Below are 7,845 nucleotides of genomic sequence, written 5' to 3'. Positions count from 1 at the left end.
AAGGGAAGCTGACCAGGCAACGGATCTGTTTACAAGTACGTTCACCATCCATTCAATAGTTGTTAATGTATTGTTTGATTCGGGTGCAACTTGTTCATTTCTTGCAAAGAGTAAAGTAGAAGAATTGATTTTAGAAATATTTAAAAAAGTATCATATACTGTGGCTGTTCCATCAGGGAAATTATATAGTTTTAATAGGTTGTATAAGGATGTGCCTTTGAAGATAGGGAGAGTTGTCTTTTCTAGTAATTTGTATGTGTTAGACATGGAGGGATTAGAGGTAATTTTGAAAATGGATTGGTTAGGAAAATATAAAGCTACAATTGAATGTAGGAAGCAAAGAGTACTATTGGTAGGACCGTTTGGGGAAAACGTTAGGTATAAAAAATATTCCAAGGGGCCTAAAACGAACTTAGTGTTGAACTTGGAGTTAAAAAGACTTGTAAGACAAGGACATCCCTTGTACTTGTGTCACATCAGTCAGGAGAGAAAAAAAGAGGTAGACCCTAATAATATTGATGTTGTGAATGAGTTCATGAACGTTTTTCTTGATGAAATTCCCGGCATGCCACCTCAGCTGGAAATCGACTTCATGATAGACTTGGTACCTGGAAGGGGACCAATTTCAAGGCCCTATATCGCATGGCCCCAAAGGAGATGGAGGAATTGAAGTCTCAGCTTGAAGAACTGTTGGACAAGGGTTATATCCGACCAAGTATTTCATCTTGGGGCGCTCCGGTGCTGTTCGTGAGAAAGAAGGACCGCAGTTTGAGGTTATGTATTGACTATAGTGAGTTAAACAAGGTGACCATTAAGAAAAAGAACCTGTTACCCCAAAAAGATGATTTGTTTGATTAATTGAAGGGAGTTGGGATCTTTTCGAAAATTAATTTACAGTCGAGTTATCATCAATTGAGGATCGCTGAGGAAGACATACATAAAACAACTTTTAGGACACGTTATGGATACTTCAAGTTCACCGTGATGCCTTTTGGGTTAACAAATGCCTCAGTCGCGTTTATGTGTTTGATGAAACAGGTGTTTAGTGCTTACCTGGATAAGTTTGTGGTAGTCTTCAATGATGACATACTGGTTTATTCCAAGGACTAGGATGACCATGAGGGGCATCTACGTTTAGTTTTACAACCTCTGTGAGAACACAAATTGTACGCCAAGTTGTCGAAGTGCGAGTTTTGGTTGGAGAAGGTGTCTTTTTTTGGTCATTTCGTCTCTAAAGATGGTGTTTCTGTGGATGTTAAGGGCTAAAAGTTACATTATTTTTACTCCTCTTTACGTACGATTTTACTACGTTCATTAAATAATATATAATATTTAGTATATATTTAATTTATGAGTTAATATCTACACTTATATAATTTTATTAAAATTTTGTAGGATTTGTAATTAAAAATAAAGTTGGACGAAATGAGAAAATTGGATCCGAACAAGGAAAAAACGTAATTCGCGAAGTACATGATAGTCCAGTTTTAAAATGGGCATATCTCACTCATACGGACTCTAATAGGCGTTTTTTGAGGCTACGAACATCTACTCAAAAAGATCTACAACTTTTATGCTTTGTACAAAGCCTGATTTAGCTCACAACTATGCAAAAATATCTGTAGATGTCGGCTGCAATAATTACTAATCTCATCGCTCACAGTGCCTTGAATCATACTACCCTCGGGCTGTGCTAGATTCTTCACTTTATGTTGTAAAACTCCCATGTGACTTTCAAAAGGAAAACACCACCTTAAAAAAACTGGACCCAAAAGCTTGATTTCACGAAAGAGATGGACAATAAGATGAACCATTATTTCAAAAAAAGAAGGTGGAAAATACATCTAAAGCTTGCATAAAGTTACAATCAAGTCGCTTTGAGGAGCATCAAGATTAAAGGGATCAAGAACTTTACTACAAATTGTGTTGAAGAACGAACATAGCTCGATAATAGCATATCTCACATGTTTTGGTAGTATTCCACAAATTGCAATTGGTAAGAACACTTGCATCATTACATGGTAATCGTGAGATTTCATGCTTCCCAACGTCAACTCACCATTTAGAGTCACAAATCTCTTCATGTTGGATGAGTACCCAGACGGAACCTTAATGTCATACAAAGACTCACAAAATGCCCCCTTCTCTGCCTTGGACAATGTATAGCATGCTAGAGGCAAATAATTTTTTTCATTACTCATCTTATTCTTACTGCCCTTTCCCTTGTTACTGTCACCAACTTCATCAGCTCTATTTCTTTTCTTACTCACCTTAACCTGTGGCCACAACTCCGGACGAATACCCTAACATTCAAAGTAATCTCGTACGGCATTAATATCCTTTGTCTTACCTGGAATGTTCATGAGCATCCCGAGTATGGCATCGCATACATTTTTCTCTATATGCATAACGTCAAGACAATGCCTAACCTATAGATCTTTCCAATATGGAAGCTTCCAAAAGATTGATTCTTTTTTCCATAGTCGCTCTTCACCCCCTTGCACTTGCCCTGTTTTACCAAATATAGTTTCAAATCCCTTAACTTGTTCGTAAACCTCATAACCGGTCAACGGTCGACGACCTACACGGTCCTCAACCTCCCCGTTGAACATCTTTTTCTTCTTACGATATTGGTGATCTCGTGGGAGGAACTTTCGATGGTGCATGAATACATACTTGCACTTAGGAATCCACGTGGATTCCATGTCATCGATACATATTAGGCATGCTTTCTTCCCTCTGTTCTTATACCCTGATAAGTTACCATATTCTGGAAAATCATTAACGGTGCATAAGAGCATTGCACGCAAGGTGAACTCCTCATTAGCATGTGCATCAAACACGAAAACGCCTTCATCCCACATCTTTCTCAAATCCTCAACGAGAGGTGTAAGATATACATCTATGTCATTGCCAGGTTGTTTAGGACCCGAAATAAGAAGCGAAAGCATAATTTACTTACGCTTCATACACAACCAAGGTGATAAATTATAGATCACTAACAATACTGGCCAAGTACTATGTTGAGAACTAAGATTGCCGAATGGGTTCATTCCATCCGTATATAGTCTGAGCCTTAAGTTACGAACTTCATCCCCAAATGTCTTATTGATGTGCTCATTTTTAGAGCACATTTATCTCCTCATTGTAGTCTCGAGTCCCGCGTTTTAGAATGCTTTTTACACGCTTTACTTCAAGTGTTTTTTAAGACATCGAGGTCCAATTCCATGTGTTTGAGACTTCGGCGCACATTTCGAGACATTCGCAGAGGCCTCGCTAAAGATCGGGGCTTATATATATATATATATATATATATATATATATATATATATATATATATATATATATATATATATAAAGAAATTTAAAAAAAAGTTTGGCAGCACCTTATAAATTGCATGAGTTAGAAAAGCAACATTAAGTAAAAAGAATTAGGCACATTTGATAATTAAGTGAGGCAGGCGACAGACTTTTCTTGGAAATGCTGTTTTATTTTGGGCGAATGAAATGCTGATACGGATAAAGGCAAATTCATTCGGTCGAATGAATACAAGACAAGCCGAATTCAGTTGAGAAGTCTATAGCATTGAAATATTACTGTTTTTACCGAATGACATACCATTGGGTCGAATGTATGCGGTTTCGCAAAATTGTTATCTTTGCAAGTTTATTCCTGAGGGCTTTTAGGGTTTTTTTTTTTACCCCTTTTGTTCCTTGGCTTATAAATACCCCTCATTTCTGTAAAAAGATGAGGAAGCCTATTGTGAGAGCTCTTGTGTCTCACATGAGAACATCAAACATTTATTTGTTTTCGTAGTTTTAAACCCTAGATTAGATTTAATGTTCTACATTTATGCTTTCTCTACATTCAAGCTTCTCCATTTATGTAAGTTTATTTCTTAAATGCTTTAATGTCTTTCTTTCTTTGATGCTTTCTTAGTGTAAATTTATTGTTTTATTGTCTTTCAATTCTTCTAATGTTTTCTAGAATAGATTTAATGTTTCCCATGTTTATTGCTTTTAGCTCTAGTATGTTTGAGTAGTTTTTTTGGGGGTTTTAGATTAGAGAAACCCTAGGTTTGGTCTTGTGTTCAATGTTTAGGATTAGAGTTGAGGTTGATGATGATAGTTGATAAATATTCGATTCGAATCTTGTCCTGCCACTCCTAGAGGGACCATACTTTTGTAATTGATTATGTAAAGTAATGTTGTGTTTATTCTGTAATATGATGTTGTATATCCCTTAAGGCTTAGACACCAAAAATAATTTGAAAGGAGTTTTAAATTGGAAATTTGAGGATGGTTTGTGTTTGTTACCCACATGGGGTTAAATTATTGGAATGGAGTTTTTATTGTTATCGTTTCCATGGCCGTTTTTCATTACGGTCACCATGGGGGTATGTATACTTTACCTTTGATGACCCGAATTGGATGGACAACGTCTTAGGCCGAAGGTTGCCTTGGGATTAGCTCTCCCATGTGTATTCATCCAAACTTTTATATTACTCTGGCGACCCAAACTAGACGAGCAACGACATGAGTTGGGAATTGGAAAGTTAAATATGGTATTTTAACTATTAAAGCCTTTGCATGCTAGGATGAACTCATTGCTTGTATGTAACATGTATAATACATTGTATGAAGTCTTTGATTGGTTTGTGTTCTTTGGTGCTTGCTATGATGTTGTCATTCAACAACTAGCAGGATGATTTGCAGGTGGGGCTAGTTTGTGAGGATTCGAACGTTAGTACCAGTTAATGAGTTGACTATCACACACGAGTTTATGTCATTTTATTGTTTGAACTTTACTATTTATTTTAGCAAGTACGTTTTATTTTGGACTTTATCTGATTTTGATGAGGCGCTTAGGCTCTCAATTTGTAAACTTGAAAACTTTCGCTGATTTATTATTTTCTTCTTTGGATTACTTATTTCTTTATCACTAGAACATCAACAATCCTAGAAACGGTTTAACTTAAACATCTGACGTGTGACCCGGAATTCATATTTACATGTGAATATACTGCTCACTTTAACCTGGACTATTACAAGTTCATTTAAATGATCAAGTGTGTTCCTTGCTAAAAGAATAGGGTATCTTGCAAAAGATTTTTAGCATTAATCTTGATAATACGACCTCAAATGATGTATTTGTTGAATGTCTTAAGGGTGAACTTGAATTGTTATGTGCAGGATAATTTTTTCACGTGAGGTGTTGTGCACATATCAAAGAATTTAGTTGTTCAATATGGATTGAAAGAAATAGATGATGTTGTGATTAAGGTGAGAGAAAGTGTGAAATGTTGTAAGGGATTAAAAGCCAGAAAACAACAATTCTTAAGTTGTATTGACCATGTAGGCCATCAAAGCTCTAAAGGTTAAAAACAAGATGTCATAACACGATGGAATTTTATATATTTAATGTTTGAAAGTGCATTGTATTATAAGAAAGCTTTAATTCATTTTCAGAAAGTTGATGCTAACTATATTCATTGTCCTACTGCGGAAGAATGGGCTGAAATTGAAAAACTTTAAGGTTTTAAAAGTTTTTTATGAATCTACTCTTACTTTTATGGGAATAAATATCCTACTGCCAACTTATACTTTCCTAATGTGTTAAGGGTAAGATTGCTTTTAAAGAGTGAAATGGAGAGTACATATGGTTTTATGAAGAAAATGGCTTGTAAGATGTATGAAAATTATGGGAAATATTAGAGTGACTTTAGCATTATTATGGTTGTTGCTGTTGTTTAAGATCCTAGGTTTAAGCTTCAATTTTTTCAATTGAGCTTTAAAAAAGCTCATGGAAATTGTGTAGAATATGAGGAAGAATTGACTAAGGTAAGGGAAAAAATACAGGAAATTTATAATATCTATGGTCTTAAACTATTCGGAACTTCTCCAAGACAAAAATATGAAAGTTTACATGTTGGAAATGTTGAAGATGCTTCCGACGAGTTTATGACCGTAAGTTTATGATTTTTTTCATTATATAAGTTTTTGTTTGTTTTTTATCTTTTAAAGATTTTGACGTAAATGCTTGTTTTATAGGACTTTGATAGTTTCTCTAATGAGCATAGTACCGTGAGTATGAAATTTGATTTAGAGATGTATATTGAGGAGCAATTCGTTCAGTTAATCTTGATATTCTTGCGCATTGGAAGACAAATGCATCTCGTTATATGTACTTTCTTTAATGGCTAGAGATAGTCTTGCCATTCCTATATCTACTGTGGCTTCTGAATCTGCATATAGCATTGATGGTCGTGTACTTGATTGCTATCAAAGTGCCTTGACGTCAAATATTGTCCAAGCTATTGGTTGTCTAAAGGTTAATCATTTGAAGGAGGTAATTTTCCATATATTAATATGTCTATGTTAATATTGGTTAGTTGCTTTTATTGGTGTTAATATTGGTTAGTTGCTTTTATTGGTGTTAATATTTTTGTTTGTTTGTTAACTTAAATTTTTGTTTGTTAATGAAGCAAAAATGGAATCACAATTGGATGAGCTTTGTGGCGTGGTTATGAAGATAAAAGTTGAAGAAGAAGAAGATATATCTTGCCCTAGTCCAAGTCCGAGTTTCAATTAACATGAATTCAGCTCTAAAACATCTTCCTCAACCCCCATATTTTAGATTATGATGATTTGTTAAAACTAATTATGATGCTTTTGGTTGTTGCTTGTCAACTTAACAATTAGTTGTTATATTTTGCTTTGTTAGTTGACTTTTGAAGACTTATAACTATGAAGTATGCATCCATTTTTAGTAAGTTAGTAATTTTCTTATTATGAATATGATGATAGTTGAACTTTGAAGCATGTTTATTATGAAATGTGAATGTTTGTATGTTTGATCTTTAAATTTTGAATTATAAATGATGTAATGAATAGAAAAACTGGGTCATATTACCCGGAGTATATGGGTCAAATGACCTGAATAATATGAGTCAAATGACCTAAAAAACCCAAATATAATAAAAAAAAGGAAAAATTATCTAGAATATTCCAACCTTTTTATAATTTCCCTACATTAATCCCACTTATTGATTAAGCATGGATAATCCCAACTTTAGGGGTATTTGTATAGAGTAAACCCGAGTAACCCGATAATCTGTTATAGTAGGTAATTTACCGAAAAAATAAACTGAAAATTAATTTAAAATTAGAGAAAAAATTTGAAAATTTACATAAAAAATTCTTAATATTAAAAAAATCTAAAATTTCTTTTAACATTTTATTTATATTTTTTTCGACATTTAATTTTATTTTTTTAAATAAAACTTGTAATAGCAAGTCATCCGGTTACCGGGTTTACTCAAGGAAAATATCCCTCTAAAGTTGGGATTGTTCATGGTTAATCAATAGGTGTGATTATTGTAGAGAAATCATGAAAATATTGGATTATACTAGGTAATTTTTTCTAAAAAAAAAGGTTAATTGGATTATTAGCAGGTTGACCCGACTAGCTACAAATCAGGTGGGGTTTCAATTTTTGATCCATTTAATTAAACATGTCAGGTTCGGATTAAGAGTCTATTGACCCATTTATATATGACCTTAACCTGAAAATGACCCAACTTGATCTGTTTGACAACCCTATGACTTTGTAAGCCTATAAATAGGATATTCTTCTAATTAATGAAAGTAGTAATATTAAGCAATGTAGAAGTTTTACGTTTATCATTCTACCATACTTTTTTTCTTTAATTTTTCCCAACACAACTAAATAAAGTTTAACAAATGAAATTCATTTATTGGCTAATGAGAAATGATGACATTTGATCTTAATCAATGTCTTTTTCATTAAAGTATTTTTGATTATAATACACTGCATAATATAAT

General features: G+C 33.7%; 1 long non-coding RNA gene across 1 annotated transcript; it reads left to right on the top strand.

Moving 5' to 3' along the window:
• Positions 1–3,376: 3,376 nt before the first annotated feature.
• Positions 3,377–6,811, top strand: LOC130799783 (uncharacterized). The gene is made up of 3 exons (XR_009039337.1): positions 3,377–5,967; positions 6,052–6,349; positions 6,486–6,811. It is a non-coding gene; the product is annotated as an uncharacterized LOC130799783 (long non-coding RNA).
• The last annotated feature ends 1,034 nt before the right edge of the window (positions 6,812–7,845 follow it).

Source organism: Amaranthus tricolor, chromosome 14 (genome assembly GCF_026212465.1).
Source record: "Amaranthus tricolor cultivar Red isolate AtriRed21 chromosome 14, ASM2621246v1, whole genome shotgun sequence".
Classification (NCBI taxonomy): domain Eukaryota; kingdom Viridiplantae; phylum Streptophyta; class Magnoliopsida; order Caryophyllales; family Amaranthaceae; genus Amaranthus; species Amaranthus tricolor.
This window is presented reverse-complemented; position numbering and strand designations above follow the sequence as displayed.